We start from the raw sequence: 20,786 nt of genomic DNA on the forward strand, positions 1-20,786 counted from the left end.
CATCCTAACAAAACTGAATGCACATTCTTCTCATTAGCCCACGGAACATACTCCAAAATCGATCACATCTTAGGTCACAATTCTCATCTCAGCAAATTTAAAAGAATAAAAACTATTCCTTGCATCATCTTGACCATCATGGAATAAAAGTTGAACTCAATAACAACAGGAATCTGCATACTCATATAAAAACATGGAAGCTAAATAACCTTATGCTGAATGATACCTGGGTCATAGATGAGATTAAGAAGGAAAATACCAAATATGGGGGAAAAAACTACAATGAAGACACAAATTATCAGAATCTCTGAGATACCACAAAGGTAGTTCTGAGAGGGAAATTTATAGCACTGCAAGCATTCCTCAAGAGAATGGAAAAAGAAGAAATTAACAACTTAATGAGACATCTCTAGCAACTGGAAAAGGAAGAATATTCCAATCCCAAACCCAGCAGAACAAAAGAAATATCCAAAATTAGAACAGAATTAAATGAAATAGAAAAAAAAGAATTATACAATAGATCAATAGATCAAAAAGTTGATTTTTTGAAAAGATGAATAAAATAGATAAACCTTTGGCTAACCTAACCAGGAAAAGAAGAGCAAAATCTCTAATTTCATTAACCAGAAATGGTGAAGATGAAATAACAACAGACTCCTCAGAAATTCAAAATTCCTTAATGAATATTACAAAAAACTTTATTCTCAGAAATACAAAAATTTGAAGGAAACTGACCAATACTTGGAAGCATGCCACCTTCCAAGACTTAGAACCAAGTGGAAATGTTTAACAGGCCTATATCAAGTTCTAAAATAGCATCAACTATACAAAATCTCCCTAAAAAGAAAAGCCCAGGACCAGAAGGCTTCACATCAGAATTCTATAAAATCTTTAAAGAGGAACTAGTACCTATATTACTCAACCTTTGCCAAAATATAGAAAAAGAATGAATACTACACAACACATTCTATGAAGCAAACATCACCTTGATCTCCAAACCAGGAAAAGACCCAATAAGAAAAGAAAGTTATAGACCAATATCACTAATGAATATGGATGCAAAAATATTCAACAAGATCCTAACAAACAGAATCCAGCAACTCATCAAACAAATTATACACCATGACCAAGTGGGTTTTATCCCAGGGTCTCAAGGCTGGTTCAATATACATAAATCTATAAATATAATTCAGCACATAAACAAATTAAAAATAAAATACCTATGTGATTCTCACAATTGATGCAAAAAAAAGCTTTTGATAATATCCAGCATCCTTTCACGATCAGAACACTTAAGAAAATTGGTATAGAAGGGACATTTCTTAAACTGATAGAGGCCTTCTACAGCAAACCCACAGCCAATATCATATTGAATGGAGTTAAAATGAAATCATTTCCACTCAGATCAGGAACCAGTCAAGGTTACCCATTGTCTCTACTGCTTTTTAACATTGTAATGGAAGTTTTAGCCATTGCAATTAGGAAAGAAAAGGGTATCAAGGGTATCCATATAGGGTCAGAAGAGATCAAACTTTCACTCTTCACAGATCATATGATTATATATCTGGAAAACACAAGGGATTCTACTACAAAACTCTTAGAAGTGATCAAGGAATACAGCAGCTTCTCAGGTTACAAAATCAACATTCATAAATTGGTAGCCTTTATATATACCAACAATAGTCAAGCTGAAAAAACTCAAGAACTGTATTCCATTCACAGGAGTGCCAAAGAATATGAAATATTTTGGAGTATACCTAACAAAGAATGTGAAAGATCTCTATAAAGAGAAGTATGAAACTCTAAGAAAAGAAATAGCTGAAGATGTGAACAAATGGAAAAACATACCATGCTCATGTCTGGGAAGAATCAACATTGTTTAAATGTCCATACTACCCAGAGCAATATACAATTTTAATGCAATCTCTATTAAAGCTCCACTGTCATACTTTAAGGATCTTGAAAAAGATCCTTTGTTTTATATGGAATCATAAAAAAACCTCAAATAGCCAAGACATTACTCAGAAATAAAAACAAAGCAGGAGGAATTATACTACCAGACCTCAGACCATACTATAAATTGGTAGTGATCAAAACAGCTTGGTACTGGCACAAAAACAGAGAGGTAGATGTATGGAACAGATTAGAGAACCAAGAGATAAACCCAGCTATTTACCGTTATTTGATCTTTGACAAACCAATTAAAAACATTCAATGGAGAAAAGATTCCCTATTTAACAAATGGTGCTGGGTGAACTGGCTGGTGACCTGTAGAAGACTGAAACTGGACCCACACCTCTCACCATTAACTAATAAAGACTCTCACTGGATTAAAGATTTAAATTGAAGACATGAAACTATAAAAATGCTAGAAGAAAGTGCAGAGAAAACTCTTGAAGAAACTGGTCTGGGCGAATATTTTATGAGGAGGACCCCCACTCCCTGGGCAATTGAAGCAACATAAAAAATACACTAATGGGACCTGATGAAACTAAAAGGCTTCTGCACAGCCAAGATCACAGTAAGTAAAGCAAGCAGACAGCCCTCAGAATGGGAGAAGATATTTGCAGGTTATGTCTCCGACAAAGGTTTAATAACCAGAATCCACAGAGAACTCAAACGTATTAGCAAGAAAAGAACAAGTGATCCCATCTCAGGGTGGACAAGGGATTTGAAGAGAAACTTCTCTGAAGAAGACAGGCACATGGCCTACAGACACATGAAAAAATGCTCATTATCCTTAATCATCAGAGAAATGCAAATCAAAACTACTTTGAGATATCATCTAACTCCAGTAACATTAGCCCACGTCACAAAATCCCAAAACCAGAGATGTTGGCATGGATGTGGAGAAAAGGGGACCCTTCTACACTGCTGGTGGGAATGCAAAGTAATACGTTCCTTTTGGAAAGATGTTTGGAGAACACTTAGAGATCTAAAAATAGACCTGCCATTCAATCCTACAATTCCTCTACTAGGTATATATCCAGAAGACCAAAAATCACATTATAACAAAGATATTTGTACCAGAATGTTTATTGCAGCCCAATTCATGATTGCTAAGTCATGAAAGAAGCCCAAGTGCTTCATCAAACCATGAACAGTTCAATAAATTGTAGTATATGTACACCATGGAATATTATGCAGCCTTGAAGAAAGATGGAGACTTTACCTCTTACATGTTTACATGGATGGAGTTGGAACATATTCTTCTTAGTAAAGTATCTCAAGAATGGAAGAAAAGTATCCAATGTACTCAGTCTTACTATGAAACCCATTTATAGCTTTCTTATGAAAGCTATAACCCAATTATAGCCCAAGAAGAAGGGGAAAGGGGTGAGGGAGGAAAGGGGAGGGGGAGGATGGGCGGAGGGAGGGTATTTGGTGGGACCACACCTACAGTGCATCTTACAAAGGTACATGTGAAATTTACTAAGTGTAGAATATAAACATCTTAACACAATAACTAAGAAAATGCCATGAATCTATGTTAACCAGTTTGATGAAAACATTTCAAATTGTATATAAAACCAGCACGTTGTACCCCATGATTGCATTAATGTACACAGTTATGATTTAATTTTAAAAAGTCATATTTCACAGATGTAGAAAAATTCTATGCTTCATTTGGAACCAGAAAAGAACCCGAATAACCAAAGCAATCCTAAAGAATCAAACAATGAAAAAAAAAGAGATCACATTACCAGACTTCATATTATACAATATGGCTATCGTAACCAAGCAACATGATACTGGAATGAAAATAGAGACAGAAAAATAGAACAGAATAGAGAACCCAGACACAAAACCGTCTACCTATAGCCAACTGACCTTTGGCAAAGCACACAGTAATGCACACTTGGAAAAGAAACCCTATTCAATAAATGTGCTGGAAAATTTGGATAGTCACATGCAGAAGAGTGAAATAGAATTCTCTCTCTCACCACTCACAAATTAATGAGATGGATAAAAGACTTAAATGTAAGACATGAAACAATAAGAATACTGGAAGGAAATGTAGGAAAAACTCTTTTAGACATTGGTGTAGACAAAGAAATATGACTAAGACCCCAATGGCAATTATGGCAGCAACAAAAATAAAAAAATAAGACTTGATTATAATAAAAAGCTTCGGCAAAGCTAATGAAATAATTGTCAGAGGAAATAGCCACTGGGAGAAAATATTCACAAACTGTACATCCAATAAAAGGTTAATAACCAGAATCTACAAAGAACTCAAGCAAATCAGCAAGAAAAAAAGAAAAATCGGGTGGTGCCTGTGGCTCAAAGGAGCAAGGCACGGGCCCCATATACCGGAGGTGGCAGGTTCAAACCCGGCCCTAGCCAAAAACTGCAAAAAAAAAAAAAAATCCCATTTAAAAGTGGACAAAAGACATGAATAGAAGTTTTTCAAAAGAAGATATACAAAAGGGCAACAAATGTGAAAAAATGCTCAATGTCACTAATCATCAGAGAAATGCCAATTAAAACCAGAATGAGCTATCACCTTGCTTCTGTTAGAATGGCTTTTCTTTCTTTCTTTTCTTTTAAAAGTCCAAAAACAATAGATGTTAGTGCAAATGCAGATAGAAAGGAATGCTTGTACACTGCGGGTAGGACTGAAAATTAGTACAACCCCTCTGGAAAATATTATGGTGATTTCTCAAAAAACTAAAAGTGGACCTACCATTCAATCCAGCAATTCCAGTACTGTGTATCTATCAAAAAAAAAAAAAAAAGGGAGGTCATTTTATGAAAAAGATACATGCACTTGAAAAAACTGCTCTAAAAAAAATAGTCCATTAAAATAAGTTTATGATATAGGGCCTGTGCTGTGTGATTTTAGAGAAGTTTTTGGTTTATAGCATCAAGTAAAAAGTACAGAGATTTCCTATATGCACCCTGTCTCCACATATGCACAGCATCCCTGTTATCAACATTCCCTACCAGAGTGATACAGTGGTAAGTGGCTTGATAGCTCATTCCTTTTTAACATTGAATACTATTCTGTTGTATGGACTTACCACAGATTCCTTATTCATTCATTTAATCAAATTGTCTGTGTTCTTGCTGGTATGTTTAAGAGTTATTTGTATATTTAGGATAGCAGTCCTTTATCCGAAATATTCTTCGCAAATATTTTCTCCAGTTTATAGAGAAACTCCTTTTCATTCTCTTGACTATAACAGAGAAGGAATTTTTAATTTTAATATTGAACTTATCAATTCTCTTTTTTTTTTTTTTGCATTTTTTTCTTTTTTTGGCCGGGGCTGGGTTTGAACCCACCATCTTTGGCATATGGGGCAGGCACCCTACTCCTTTGAGCCACAGACCCTGCCCATACTTATCAATTCCTTCTTTCATGGATTGTTCCTTTGGTGTTGTATCTAAAATGTGATCAACAAATCCAAAAATCATCTAGATTTTCTCCTATGTTGTCTTCTGGAAGTTTTATAATTTTGCATTTTACATTTAGGTCTGTGATCCATTTCAAGTTAATTTTTGTGAAGGGTGCAAGGTCTGTGTCTAGATTTTTTTTTTTTTTTTGCATGTAAATTCCCAGTTGTTGTAGCATTTGTAGAAAAGACTATTCTCTACTGTATTTCCTTTGCTTCTTCATGAAAGCTCAACTGACTACATTTATGTTGTCTACTTCTGGGCTGTCTCTTCTGTTTCATCGATCTTATCACCTGTTCTTTTAGCAACATTACATTGTCTTCATTATGTAGCTTTATAGCAAGTTTTGAAATTGGGTAGTATCAGTCCTCTAACTTTGTCCTTTTCTTTCAAACTGTATTGGTTATTCTGGGAGATTTGCCTATCCATATTAAACTTCAGTATCAGTTTGTTGATATGTACAGAATAATATACTGATATGTACAGAATATTTACAGATAATTTTGATTTGTGTTGCATTGAATCCATAGTTGGAAAGAATTGCCTTCTTGAAAATATTGAGTCTTCCTATTCAGGAATTAAGAGTGAAATATCTCTTGATTTATTTAGTTCTTTTTTTATTTCTTTCATCAGAATAATATTTCTTAAGAATAGTATTTCTTTCATCAGAGTTTTATAGTTCTCCTCAAATAGATCTTGTACATATGTTGATAGATTTATACCTAAGTATTTCATTTATGTGGGTATTGTGTTTTAAACCTCAAATTCCACCTATTTATTGCTAATACATAGGAAAGCAATTGATTTTCGTATATTAACTTTGTATCCGGCAACCCTGTTATAATTGTGTGTTAGTTCCAAGAGTTTGGGGGTCAATTAAGTTTTCTTTCCTTTAAATTTTTTTCTTTTAAGTTTCTACATAGATGATTATGTCATCTGCAATCAAAGATAGTTGTAGTTCTGCCTTCCATACATATATATATATATGTATATAGATAATACATATATATATAGATAATACATATATAGATAATACATATATCTTGTGTATCGTGTGTATATAATACATATATCTTATATTTTCCTTTTGTGTCTTATTGCATTAACTAGAACTTCCAATGTTGAAAAGCAATGCTGAGAGAGGATATGGAAAAGTTTTGTATTTCTAACCATTAAGTATAAAATGTTTTCACTGATAATGCTTTATCAAATTGAAGAAGTTCCTTTCAGTTTTTAGTTTATTGAGAGGTTTTATTATGAATGGCTGCTGTATTTTGTAAAATGTTTTTTCTGTATCTATTGATATTATCGTGTGATTTTTCTTCTTTAGCCTATTGATGTGACGGATTACATTAATTTATTTCCAAATGTTGGACTGGGCTTGCATACCTGGGATAAATCCCACTTAATCATGGTGTAATAATTCTTTTTATACATGTAGATTTCAATTATTTGTTAATATTTTGTTGAGGATTTTTACATCTGTGTTCATGAGAATTATGACACTGTAGGTTTCTTTTTGGTAATGCCTTTGTGTAATTTTAGTATTAAGATAATGCTGACTTCACAGAATAAGCTAGGAAGTTTTCCTTGTGCTTCAATCTTCTGAAAGGTGTAGTACAGAATTGTAAAATTTCCTTCTTAAATGTTTGGTAGAATACACCAGTGAAGTTATCTGAGCCTGTACCGTTCTGTTTTGGAAGGTTATTTATTACACTAATTTCATACTAACTCAATGATCGGAGTTTATGGAAATCACTTAAATTTAGCTTTGTCCTATGTAATGTAATAATAATTAATAATAATAATTTTATATATTTACATATACATGTATATGGACTAAACATTTACATGAAGTTTAACACCTTACAGGGGAGTATGTGAAGGTAATGCAGTATATGATAATAATAATGATGATGTTACTGGTGCTACTGAATTTTACTAAAGGTAATCATGGGCATAAAGTATTAGGTCAGTAAAAGAAAGCAATTCTGTAAGCCTTTTTAAAATAGCTATTTCCTGGGTTAAATACATAAATAGAAGTCTGTTAGGTTGAGATCTGGAATTGATATTTGTTCTTCCTTTAAAGCTCTCCTAATGTATTGTTACCTTTTGCTGCATAACAACCACCAAAATGTAGTAGCTTAACAGAATTATTTATTGTTTCTCAGAGTTCTCTGGGCTGACTGGTAGGATCTTTTGCTTGACTCACCTGTGGCTGCATTTGGCTGGTGTCTGCTTTGGAAGATCAAAAGTAGGCTCACCCCACATGTCTGGTATCTTAAGGCTAAAAGTCAGATGGGTGTATCTCCACAGATATGCCATTCTTTAGTCTTTCTTACATGGAAATACAGCAAAAAAACAAAACTTTAATGCTTCTTTTAAAGAATATATTGGAAATTGCACAATTTTCTTTGCCACATAGTGTTGGCCTACATTCAAAGGGAAGGAAAACTGACTCTTCTTTTTTAATGATGTGGCAAAGTTACATTATAAAAAGTCATGTGGGATGGGAGGATTACTATGGCCATCATTATAGTCTCTCACAATGACTCTTCCACCATGAGAATTAAGAACAGTTTGATCAAAGGGCTTTTATTATTTTCTTTTCTTTTCTTTTCTTTTTAAATACAGAGTCTCATTTTGTTACCCAGGCTAGAGTGCCATGGCCTCAGCCTAGCTCACAGCAATCTTGCTTAAAGCAATCCTCCTGCTTCAGTCTCCCAAGTAGCTGGGACAATAGGTGCCCACCACCACACCTGTCTAATATATCTATCTATCTATCTCTCTCTCTCTCTCTCTCTCTCTCTCTTTTTTTTTCCCCCTTTTGGAGCAATGGGTCTCACAGAGTACTAGGATTACAAACATGAGCCATCACACATTTATTCTTCGCATTTTAAATAGTCAGGGCACATAAGGTCCCATTCTAAAGGTCATTTAAACTCAGCCATGTAATTCAAAATTTGAAAAGAAAATTCACTGCTAGACTCATCAAATTCAAACAGAATATGTGAGGTATGAACTTCACAGCTAGATTTCTTTGCCAAGAATTTAATTTACTCTACAATACAAATTTTACTTAAGTGTTACTTTTCCAGCAGATGTCAGTCTTGCACAAGAAAATGCCTAGATACCCAGCAAAGCGGACTATGAGCCCAATCTGCATGATCACACTTTTCTGGGCAATCTATGCAATGCCCAGAATACTGGTTTTTCTCACAAACCTGTCCCAACTTTTACTAAAAATCAGTATTTTAAAATACTAGAATTGAATTGCTTGGGGAAAAATATTGTTAGGAGTTATAAATTTGGGGTATGTATGTAGATTCCATTTTCTGCCAGAGCGATGTCATTGCAACAGGAGACAGTGTGGTCAGAAATTTTACTGGAACTAAGGCACACATTTTGCCATATTGTAAAATGTCTTAAAATCCATAGTGTCAACCAGTTTAGTTGGCCTTTTTTTGTTTTGTTTTTTGCCTCCTTAAGTGGAATATAAAATCATTAAAGATAATTCTGAGCTTTACCTAAGATGGTTTACCAAATTCAATAAAAAACCATAAATCCAGATATTAAATACATACAGTCTTTCAGATAAATGAGGGGAAAAAATTGTAGATTTTGTATGATTACCCTAAAGAATAGGAGACCTTCTCTTCACTGACAGTAAAGGCAAGGAGTCACAGTGATTAAATCTTTCCAAAGTACTATGTATGCATTTGTTTAATCATCTTTTCACAAAGGTATGAACCCACTTCTCTATCAATCCACTCATCTCAACTCACTCCTTTAGCATCCTCTAGGGGGTCACAGGAAGAGAGGTAGCTATGAAAATAGCTCAGTGTTATCAATATTAAAGTCTGTGTATTGGGGGAAGCTCACTCACCACAACCAAAGGCAGAGCAGATTGGGACAATTTTTCAGTTCTACTGAGAACCAGTCCCACTTCTGCCTTTTCCAGAGTCTGTAATTATTTCCTAAAGATAAATCATTTCCCAGTATTATGCTGTATCAAGACTCAGGTATTAATCTGCTACTTGTTAACAGGTGTAGAGGGCTATGCGTGGGAGGAAGTGGTAGCAGCACTCAGCCAGCCACTGTGCATAGTTGCATAGTCCAAGTTCATTGCCCAACAACACCCAGCTGAGTAGGTGAATAGGGATTAGAATACAGCCCTACCGAGCTTGCCATCCAGAAATTCATGGGGCTTTATCTTCTAAGAGGGAGTTTCTATTTTTCACAAGGTGACTGACTTTCTGTGATTAGCACGAGACCAATACTCTGGAATGTGTTCCCCAAACTTCAAACTTAATTCTCAACGCAATGTCCTGAGGGGTTGGACCTTTAAAAGTGATTGGGTCATGAGGGTTCTTCCTTCACAAATGGGAGTGGGTTAGTTATCTCAGATGAGCTTGTTATAAATGCGAGTTTGGCCTTATCTTGCTCTCTTGCTCCCTCACACTCTCTTGCCCCTCCACCTTGCACCATGGCATAATTCAGCAAGAAGGCCCTCACCAGATGCCACCCTTTGACCTTAGACTTCCTAGCCTCTAGAATTGTTAAAAGTAAATGTCTTTTCTTCATAAATTACCTAGTCTGTGATATTATACTACAGGAACATGAAACAGACTAAATCAGGCACCCTTTCTGTTAAAAGACATGCTGGCCCCAAGCCACCATCTCATTTAGCCTCTGCCACCATGCTTGAAAGTATCAAATTAACACCCCTCTTGGTACTCTCTTGCTGAGACTGAAACCATTTGACCTTCACCAAATTTATAAGAGGCAGGATAAAGGAGAAATTTTTTTGTTATTGTTGTTGTTGTGTTTGTTTCTTTTACCAGATCTGAAGTAGCACAGGCCAATATATATTCTGTTTGTGAAGTGGCCACATCTAGAGGTGGGAAGTTTCATTCTAATGGTCAGCTCTGCTGGTAGCACTGGATAGGAGGGTTGGGGTGGGAATGCTGGTGCAGCACACAAGACAAAGAAGGAAGCTAGTCTGAGATATCCCTAATGGCCAGCAACTCAAAGCACCATCTGTTTTGAGCTTGGTGGAACCTATGTGACCTAGGTAGCTACATTCTTGCTCTTTAACATAAGGTTTTCCTATATTAACAATAATAACACACACATAGTGATGACTACATCTCAGACACCATACTCAGCATGGTGTATTAAATCATTTAATCCTATGATATGTTCTTTTATTTTTTCCCTATTTTATAGATTATAATACTGGACATAGTTTCTCTTAAACCAAAATAAATTCTGAAGAGGGGCTTTCAGATGGGATATGTGCAGAGAGATTAGAAAATAGGGAAGGATAGGGAGAGAACATCAAGAGAAGGCGATGATTGTTTTTCCACTTCATTTACAATTCTTACCAAGGTTGTTTTGCCTCTGTTAGAAAAATATAATTAAAACAAAATCTCTTACCAAACACAGAAGAACCTATCAACAAAGTTTTAAGAGGGGGAAAGGTGGTTTTATTTTTGAATAAGCATTAGACTAGACTTTGATGCACAGCACAGAAAAATCACTAAAGAAATTGATTTCAAAGACAGAAAGAAATTTCATACTTTTATATACCCAAGCAGATAGGACCCATTACATAGATGTTGTTAAAGTAAATAATATTTTGTCCTCGGTGAGGAGACTTAACAAAACTATTTGCCCCTCACACTTCACCCTAAATTCACTTGGTACTTGGGGTGGCCATTTGTATTAGCTAATTGAGTTTATCCAAAGGGGGGAAGAAAACTTCCCACATATTTAAGACAGGAGGTCATCTTGCAAGTTTAAGCAAGGTACCTAAGTTAGACTGGCCCCCTTCCAGTGGAGACTGGGAGATAGGGACACTGTCTTCCTTGATAATAACATTTCAGAGGGATAGGTCTCCAGACTTTTGCCCAGTTTTTAATAGGATGATTTGTTTGCTTTGTTATTTAGTTGAAAGATTTCCTTACACATTTCGGTATAATAATTTCTCTAAAGGAGACATACAAATGACCAACAGGTGTGTCAAAATATGATCAACATCACTAATTCTCTGGGAAATACAAATCAAAATCATAATGAGATATCACCTCACACCTGTTTGGATGGCTTTTTTTTAAATATTAAGTATTGGCAAGGATGGAGGGTAATTGGAAGTCTTATGTACATTGTTGGTGGGATTGTAAAATGGAACAGCTGCTATAGAAGAAAGTATGAAGTTTCCTAAAAAATATATAATTAGAACTACTATGTGATCCAGAAATCTCACTTCTGGGTATTTATCCAAAAGAACTGAAATCAAGATCTTGAAGAGACATTTGCACAGCTGTGTTCATTACAGCACTTGGCTATTGCGCAGCCATTCAACAACAGCTAAGAGGTACAAGCAACCTAATTGTTCATCAGTGACCAAAGAGGTAAAGAAAATGTGATATATGTGTATATGATGAAATACTGTTTAGCCTTAGAAAGGAAAGAAATCCCACAAGATGCAATGATATGAAGCTTATGGACATAAAGCTAAGTGAAATAAGCCAGTCACAGACAAACGCTGCTTGATTCCACTTATATGAAATGAATGAAATAGTAAAACACCTAGAGGCACAGAGTAAGGATGGTGCTTGCCAGAGGAGAGGGGGTGGGCAAGGGAAATAGGGAATTGCTATTCAGTGGCTATAAAATTTTGTCTATGCAAGATGATTAAAGTCTGGAGATCTGCTGTGCAAAGTGGTATCCACAGTTAACAATAACAAATTATGCACTTAAAATTTGTTAAGAAGGTCGACCTCGTGTTAAGTGTTTTTACCATAATAAAAAATAGAGTGATGCCTTCCAGCTCCTTGAGAAAGATCTGAGATATAAAGGGAGCAGGAGGCTATTTAGCCTTAAAAAATATTTATATGCATTTCAAACACAAAGAACTTATCAAGTGTTCTAAAAAAGTATTCTAAAGGAGGAGGATGAGAGAGGTCCCTCAAGGAAAATTAAGCTTCTTATTTTTAATGTTTGTTTGCCCTTACATGTCTATGTTTAGTAGTACCCCCCCCCCAAACAAGGGGAAGATGTTCCAAGACCCCGAGTGTATGCTTCATAACTGCAGATAGTGATGCTCCCACTGCTGTCAGTCAGAATACACTTCTGGTCATGTCTTCCACCCACAAATTGAATGCCTTTCCATCTTAGCTAACCACTTGCCACGCATTATGGCCACAACTTTGGCAGTTTGAGGTGTGACAGGAAAACTTAGGTGAATTTTTTTCTTCCCTCCTCAGGGCATGGGGTTACTGGAGAACAAGGATGAGTTGGTATCCAAAGCACTTTCCGAGGGTGCAGTCACAAAATGGTGTCACAGATCTGTGTTTGAGATCAGAAGAAAGGAAAAAACGATAGTTGTGAATATGGCTATATTGGTTATCTGGAGAAGAAGTCAAGGAAATTTCTCCCTATTGAGTTCTCTCTTATTTTTGTGGAAATCATTATTAAAAAGTACGAGGCAGGGGAGTATAGTAAAGATCTAAGAATCCCATGATGGGGAGAGAACAAGAAAAACATTTAAATTCATTGAAACACGTACTGATACCTGAATATGCGAAATAACAATAAGCTCAGGTCAAGGTGCAAAACATGCATGGGTAGTGGTTTGGTGATACTCTCCAGCAGTGCTTAGCAATTCATGCAAAAGAACATAAAAGCATAAAAATTAAAATATAGATATATATTTTTATAAATGTAAAAGAATATCCCTTTAAGTATAAGAGTATACTTTTATAGATATTAAAGAATAAGAGATGAACTCTTCCAGGAATAACACATGATGCAAAGAGCAGAAACCTGAAGTCACATGACTCTTTGCTGCTGCCACTCTTGCTGCTATTAACTTTAAATATTATGTGTGGCAGTGAGAAGCATGTCCACAGGTGGAGTATATAAGTTTCTACCAGCCTCAGTACCCAAAGTTATTTGAAAAGCTTATGGTGTGTTTCTTTTCCATTCCCACTGCAGGCTGTCTTTGCACGCTCGGCCAGCAGCAGCTTCATGGAGCAGTCTGCTTCCCACTTCTTCTTGCAGAAAGTTGGACTGGCCTCAGCATCCAGGCCTTGCTCATTGGTCCTCCAAACCCTGAATTCAGTAGGAGAAAGGCAGCATGGTGCATGGGAAAGAAGACCAATGAGACCAAGAGACTTGGAACCCACATCCTGAAGCTGTCAGAAGCTGCATGTGTGGAGAGAGGCCTCAGGCACATAACTCATCTCTCTGTACCATGTCTTTTCTCTACTATATGAAATGGACACTAGTAAGCAGAACAAAGACTTAATTTTCTTCCAACCTTTAACATTGCTGAGAGGAGGATTTAAGGCTGATCAAGTTCAGGGAATAAGGTTGCCACTGAAATGCTCTCAAAGGTTACAAGCTAAGAGAGGAAGGAGACATCTCACCTCTTGTCTCTAAAACCATGATGTGACCTGCAGCAGGATTCCCTCTAAAACTCTCTTCATCCTTATGTGTTCCTAATTAAATTCCAGAAAATCATCCACAAAACCAGAGTCCTCATTTTCTTCCTGAGGCTTCATCTGAAATCTTTTGGGAGCCCTTAAATCCAGCTTCTCTTTCAACCCAAAATTTTATACTCCATAGGAAAAGAAATGAGTGTGATTCAGGGTCACTCCTCTTGGTCATTGCCAAAAAAAAAATAATAATAATACAACATTTCTGCTGGCAGAAAACAATACAAATAAAAATATTTTTAAAATTGTGTCATGTTTTGAAAGGCATTAATAATTATTAACAACAATGGTAGTTTGCTTTGGAGGGAAAATGTTTTGTTAGCAAGCAGGGATTCAGCACATACAGTGGTCTACCAGATAGTGTGTGGGTTCAGAGCATCTTGGACACATTCTTTCCCTGGAAAATATTAGTAGAACAGGAGAGGTAAGAGACGCATTTCCAGAAATGTATTACTCCATTGTCTAAAAATTATAATATAGCAAAGACTAGAAGATACAGTTTTTATAAAAGTTAAGGGGAATCATAACCAGAACCGTTAAGGAAAAAAAATTATACTAGACATGATGAGCAGATAGAAGTTGATTTTATTCTGATAATCTTATTGTCAGCATGAATCTCAAAAAACAAATAAAGAACTTAGAATAAATTTTATGAAAAGTAGATGTTGTAAGGGAGGGCAAGGGCTGGTTTGGTCAAGCTGAGGGGAACTTTAAGGCTGTCTTGGTGACAAGAAAAAATGGTAGGATCTAAGATTATTTCATCTAACAAGCCTACAAGAGAGAAAATAGGCAAGACCTGTGCAGTGAGGCGCTCTGCACATCTGGCTTCACCAGAAACAATTTCTAAATAGAGGAGTAGATAACTGGAAGGCATCTGGGGAGTGTGTCCCTCTGGAGGTAGGGATCTCAGTCTGGAAGCAGATATGGACAAGGTGACTGAAAACTCAGCGCTTGTCCCCAAGGCTACATCAAAGACAGGGACAAGTGGTTAAGAAGAAGGAAAAAGAAATTTATTACTCCGCTGGCAAAGGAGGAAAAATGGCAGACTATTGATCTCAAAATATCAAATTTCCAGAACACAAGCAGAAACACAGAGCTTCTAAAAGTGAGGGCCTATTGTCATTCAACTACAGTTAATGATTCTAATCATCCCATCTCTGCTGAAGACAAAGCCATTTCCTCCACCCACAGGGGAGGCCTGCAGGCCTGTGCCAGCCTGGCTCCCATTTCCATCTCCACATTTCAGCTGAGCCATTTTCTGTAGCTGAGCCATTTTCTGTAGCACAAAGAACAAAAGACATTTCCCTGTCCCTCCTGACCATAAGTTTCAGTTTCCAAATTGAGTGGGGGAAGTTTTGAAGCAACAAAACATTTGTGCAGTTTTTTTCAGATATTCCCCCTGTTATAGCTTCCTCAGTCTCCAGTCTCTCAGGTGGCACATTCCCTTAGGAGTGACTGATGGTCCTGCATAGGCAATACCAGGGAGGGAGAGAAACAGTGTATTCTGCCTCACTCTCCCCCTGCTACCCCACCCTCCACCAGGCAGATTCTAAAGAACTGAGATGTGAGTCAGACTCTTTCACAGAAGCTTCTATTGTTAGCTTGGAGAACAAAGGCTTCCCTGCTCCTCTGTTGCATAGCTCTCTCCAGGATCTGCCCGGGCTCCACTTTCTCTTTCCCTGGACTACCAAGGAGGACCAGACTCTTCCGACAGCCTCCTCAACCGTAAACTGTCCCCAAGTTGGGGAGGGAATGTCAGAGCCACAAGGGAACCTATTGGTCACAGCAGGACAACTAATTGCTCCTAGCCTCATCTGCAGTTCCCTCCTCTCTCAGATGTGTGAGAGAGGCGCTGGTGGGTGGCAGAGCTGCTGCACTGTTTTGGAAAATGGATTAGATGCTTGAGAATTCAGCAGCTGCATCAGTGGAGTGCTGCACTGCCGTCTCACTAATGCTCTGGGTTGTGAGCTTATTTGCAAAGCAGTAAACCAAGGTTGTAAATCAATTTGCTACACTCCTGTGAGGTTAGTGAAACAGGGGATAATATTTCCAAGCCCAACAGGAAAATTGAGGCTGGGAAATGTTACCAAAGAGGTTCTGGCCACCTGTCATTGTCAGCCAATATGCAGAGACAGGGATAGGTCCACCAAACTTTGTCAGACGCCTGGGATTCTAGAGAACAGTGAGAGTAGCCTAAGACTATTCCATCCTTCCATTTCCAAAATTACAGTTTTATACATGAAAGTTCAAAGTAAAAACCTTGTTAACTCTTACCTTAAAGAACAATAATCTGCATAACCCATGACCCAAAACAACATTCCAATTCAAAAGTTAATCTCCTAAATCGATTGCCCAAAACTACTCAAGATATTATACTTTGAGGTTAAATCTGAAGTTACAAAACAGCAAGAATAGGAGACACGAGATAAGGTCATGTAGAACCTAAACCCACCAGACCAGCTGTGTCACCTCAGCCCTAGCCTGAAAGACTCTATCTTATTCTTATGTGCTTTCAAAATCACAGACTATCACAGCTCAAAAGGACTAGCCTGATTATTTGATTGTAATGAATAAAAAGAACCAGAGAGATGAAATGAAGGTGACCAAGACCACAGGCCAGCAGCCAGGGCTAGAACTCAGGTCCTTGACCATGAGCTAGGTCTTGTTTTCTATTACAATCATTTTATGTTTTGCCCAAGCTTTCCCCAGTTCCCCACTGTCCCCCTTTTTAGGTACAGATTTATCCCTGTCATTGAGAGAGGATGCCCAAAAAAGGTAAAGTCTAAGAGAACAGAGGTCATCTCAGGGAGACCCCAAGAATACCCCTGTGAGGTCCTCCCAGCAATGACTCCGCTCTTAGGAATTTGTAGAAACTTAACTTCCTGGGACCTGAAAACTAACACTTGCTTCCAGTTCTGTAAAAGCCCGTGGTTCTGTGAAAGCCAGAGCCAGCTTCTCTGGTTTGATTCAAAATGACCAATGAGAAAGGTACCTGAGCACTTGAACTTTTTGACTGGGGATAAAAAGGAGAAGACTTTTTGAATTCTTTTGTGCTATCCCTCCACTGGCTGAAATAAAGCCCTTCCTCTTTTAAACACAGTGATTGGGTGTTTGTTCTCTACACTGCTCCTTGTCTTCTTGCAACCCATGACTTCTCCTAGCCACAAATGCTATCCTGCCTAACCTGAGAACTGCATAAGGAAGAGAAACCATTTGGGAGATAAGACTCCCAATGGAAACAGAGCTCATATGTGCTTCCCAAAAAGGAAAGTGACAAGTGTACATGTACAAATCAGAGTTCCTAAGGAATTCTGAGGAAGGCCAGGGAAAGCCAGAGTCAGCACAGGGAGCTAGTTCAAGGAAAGTAACATAGGTGGAGAAGGCTTTAGTAGATGGCTTTCCTCAACTGCAGAAAAGCCTCTGGAGGCTACTGGGGACCAGTACCCTCTTCCACTCAGTAGTGGGAAAAGGGATGTGCTGGAGTGGGGGACAGGGATCACAGATACTAAATGGACAGAATATGAGCCATTAAATTAAATAAGCAGGAGGCCATAGCCTGTGGTTATCTCTGTACGTTGAATTCCTTTCTACCAATCTGCAACTAATTTAGGAAGATAAGCCTAATTTAGAGAAACTGCAGGTCTGGTTCCAGACTACTGCAGCAAAGTGAGTATCTCAATAAAGAAAGTCAAAAAGAAATTTTTTGTATCCCATGGCATACTGTAGAGGCCAAAGGAAAACTTTCTTTTGCCCTCTGTAGGTGTGCTGAAAAATTAACTGACAAAGGACAGATAAATCAGAGAAAAGGTATATAAGTTTATTAACATGACTTGAAAATCATGCCCCTAGGATAGTGCTGTAGGAGTGAGGGGAAATTTGCCCTTTCCCCAGAAAGTTCACCGAAAGAACAAGTTGAGAGAGAATACCCAAGATGGGTGAGATCTAGGCGAATAGGTCTTCTCAAGGAGACCACAAGGATACACCAGAAGGGTCCTCTCTCTGGTGACTCAGCTCTTGGGAATTTGTAAACTTAACTTCCTGGAACTTGGAAATTTCCACTTCTGTGAAATTCTATAATTCTGTGAGGGCTGGAAAAGCATGTCCTGCTTGATTCAAAATGACCAATGAGAAGAGTACCTATCTGTTGGTGTAAATGCCAATGCTGCAGAGAGACAGCCTTGTAGCCTTCAGGAATAAGCTTGCTCCTGCGATGTTAAGAAAAGGGGGCAAGAAACAGACTGCACAGCATGGGATGGCATGTAGCAAAGTTCTTGATTCAGAGATCTGATTTTATACACTTCTAGTCCGTACACACTTAATCTATCATCTGTTAGTTTCACCATTACCTCATTTTACCTATCTGAAATCAATTTGTAAGGAAATATCCTGTTACCACATCAACACAATCACTTCTGCTGTAAACATTCTTTTCTAGACACTGACTAATCTCTTGGGCAGGTATCTAAATAAAGATCACAAAGAACAAAATAGCCACGAGGGAACAGAATTAATGGAAGAGTGCCTTCAAGCATTCACTCAGTTTACCCAGCATGAAGTAACGACTGTGTTTCTCCACAGGGCAGAACACCAAAGACCTCTGACAATATGTTTTTAACATAGGTCAAGCCTCTGGCCTGTGTCTCTGAGGAGGGGTGGCATGCCCTTTGGCCTCAGGTTTAACAGGGTGCACAACTTCAGAGAATCGGCTTGTGGAATTAGAACTGCAGGCAAGTCAGCTCTGTGCGTGCCTCAGGGGGGCCCAGGTCCCTTAAGCCTCTGTAAGAATAGCAAGTGGTTTTAAACTCACACTGAGTTCACTTTGTGTGCTTGATTTAGGATATGTTTATTTCTAAATATTATCCTATACCTATGGGTTGGAATTTTTTAACTGTTGATAAAAAGGGAAAGACCAAGCCAGTTGGCAAGTGCAGCCATTTGGAATTCTTCTATGCTGTAAGCTCCTGGCTGGTGATAAAGCTCTTCCTCTTATAAACATGCTGTTTGGGTGCTCTTTCTCTCTGTTGGGCCTCATCTTCCTGCAACAAAGTCAGAATGAAGACCAATTAATAAGAGAAAGGATTTATTTACCATGCACATGGGGAAAAAAATCACAGAATGATAACCCCATTTCCCAATGGAGTTAGGATATTTTTATACATGCCTTTTAGAGGGGAGGGAAATTGGGGAGTATAGGGCAATAAATGGTTGCTGGGAAGGTTGATAGTGAGGACAAATGGATGGGGGAGGAATAACTAACTTGCAAATTAACCTGGAAGACAGGTATTTATGACTTAAATGATTTGGGCCAGGTCTGCTTACATTCTTGACCTTCATTCCTGAAATATATTGAGACAACAGGAAGGGGGATTGCCCCTTTGATCTTCCCATCAGTTTGTGCAGAGAGAGGGAGCCTCTTCCAGTGTTTCTTGACCTTGAATGGCCTTCAATTCAAAGCATTCTTTTTACCAAGGAGTCATATTTGGGGGCAAAGTTATCTGTGTTCCTTCAGTGGAGATGAAAGGCAAGTGGTTTCACTTGGTCACAAATCAAGATCTCAAGGATGTAAAACAAGACAGGAAGGTATTACTAAACCAAACTGGGGGTCTGCTCACCTGGTGCAACAAAGCCAGACAGTGAAGCTGAGAGAGTGAAGCAGTGTAGCCAGAATTTCTCTGCAGGATCTTGATCTCATGTTTGGAAGAAAGAAACCACAGACCACTTGAGTAAGCAAAACAACAGAGTTTATTGAAAGATAAAAGAGATAGATAAGCAAGAAAAGAGGGAACAGAAGCTCTGGCAACAGAGGGGTGCCCAGCCTGTTTGGATCTTCTGTCCACAGGCTTATAGATTGCTTTTCCTATCCTGTGGGCAGGGGTTTGGGAGAGAGGTGGGTCTGGAATATGTCACAATTGGCCAGGGCTCTGCAGGCAGAAAATAATCCTAAAATTAGCAAAAGAATGCAGTCCTTTAAGTCCTTGCCCCATGCAAGGCATTAGGGGATATGTTCCCTATGAACTGCCCAGATGGGTTACAGATCAGGCTGCTTTTCTTCATGACCTTGCTTTAATGTGGCCTGGAAAGGGCCTGTTGGTGCCTAGAGATGGAAATCTGTAATGAGACTGATTTCTGACCTCACCCAGGCTTAGAAAACGGGGGAATCCCTGTCCAGCCCTGAACGGGGGAACCCTGTATCAGCAGTACTCTACTTCTAATTCCAGTTCTCTTGGTATTTCCATTAAGTCTGCAGTTCAGGACTCCACTGAAGTCCTGAATCCCTCAAAGTCATGCATGCAGGTTGGAATTAGCTTCTTCTAAATTCCTATTAATGTTGATATTTTGACCTCCCCCCATGAATCATTAATGTTCTTAATGGTTTCTAGAATTATAGTCTTTCCAGAAAGTTTTCCATTTATGTTGTCTAAATCCACCCAAGAAATCACTATTTATGTCAGTTATAGCATTATGAAATGTATTTTTTAGATGATAAGACTTAAAAGTCCAAATTACTCTTTGGATACATGGGCTACAAAATGGATTCTGTGATAGCAAGGATAAAAACAACATTCTTTGCCTTGTACATCTCCATTAAAGGTGTTGTATGACCAGGTGTATTATCAACAAGAAGTAATATTTTGAAAGGAAACTTTTGTCTGAGCAGCAGGTCTCAATTGTGAGCTTAAAATATTTAGTAAATCATCCCTCCAAGCTTTGTTGTTCCATGTATACAGCACAAGAAGAGTAATTTCAGCATAATTAGTAAGGGCCCTAGGACTTCAGAATGATGAAAGAGTATTGCCTTGAACTTGAAGTCACCAGCTGTTACCAGATGAAGAGAGTCTGGCTGTTTGTCACTGTCAGCCTATATACAGTGGCAGAGATAGGTCC

The 20,786-nt window shown here is 37.9% G+C and overlaps 1 protein-coding gene across 3 annotated transcripts in view; it reads left to right on the forward strand.

Annotated features, from left to right (window-relative positions):
- TESPA1 (thymocyte expressed, positive selection associated 1) overlaps nucleotides 1-14,115 on the forward strand; it is a 59,767-nt gene extending 45,652 nt beyond the window's left edge. For all 3 annotated transcript variants that reach the window (XM_053557076.1, XM_053557077.1, XM_053557079.1), the window contains one exon: nucleotides 13,399-14,115. The gene's annotated coding sequence lies outside the window, so the exon portion shown is untranslated. The remainder of the gene's footprint in view (nucleotides 1-13,398) is intronic.
- The last annotated feature ends 6,671 nt before the right edge of the window (nucleotides 14,116-20,786 follow it).

This window comes from Nycticebus coucang, chromosome 12, assembly GCF_027406575.1.
Source record: "Nycticebus coucang isolate mNycCou1 chromosome 12, mNycCou1.pri, whole genome shotgun sequence".
Classification (NCBI taxonomy): domain Eukaryota; kingdom Metazoa; phylum Chordata; class Mammalia; order Primates; family Lorisidae; genus Nycticebus; species Nycticebus coucang.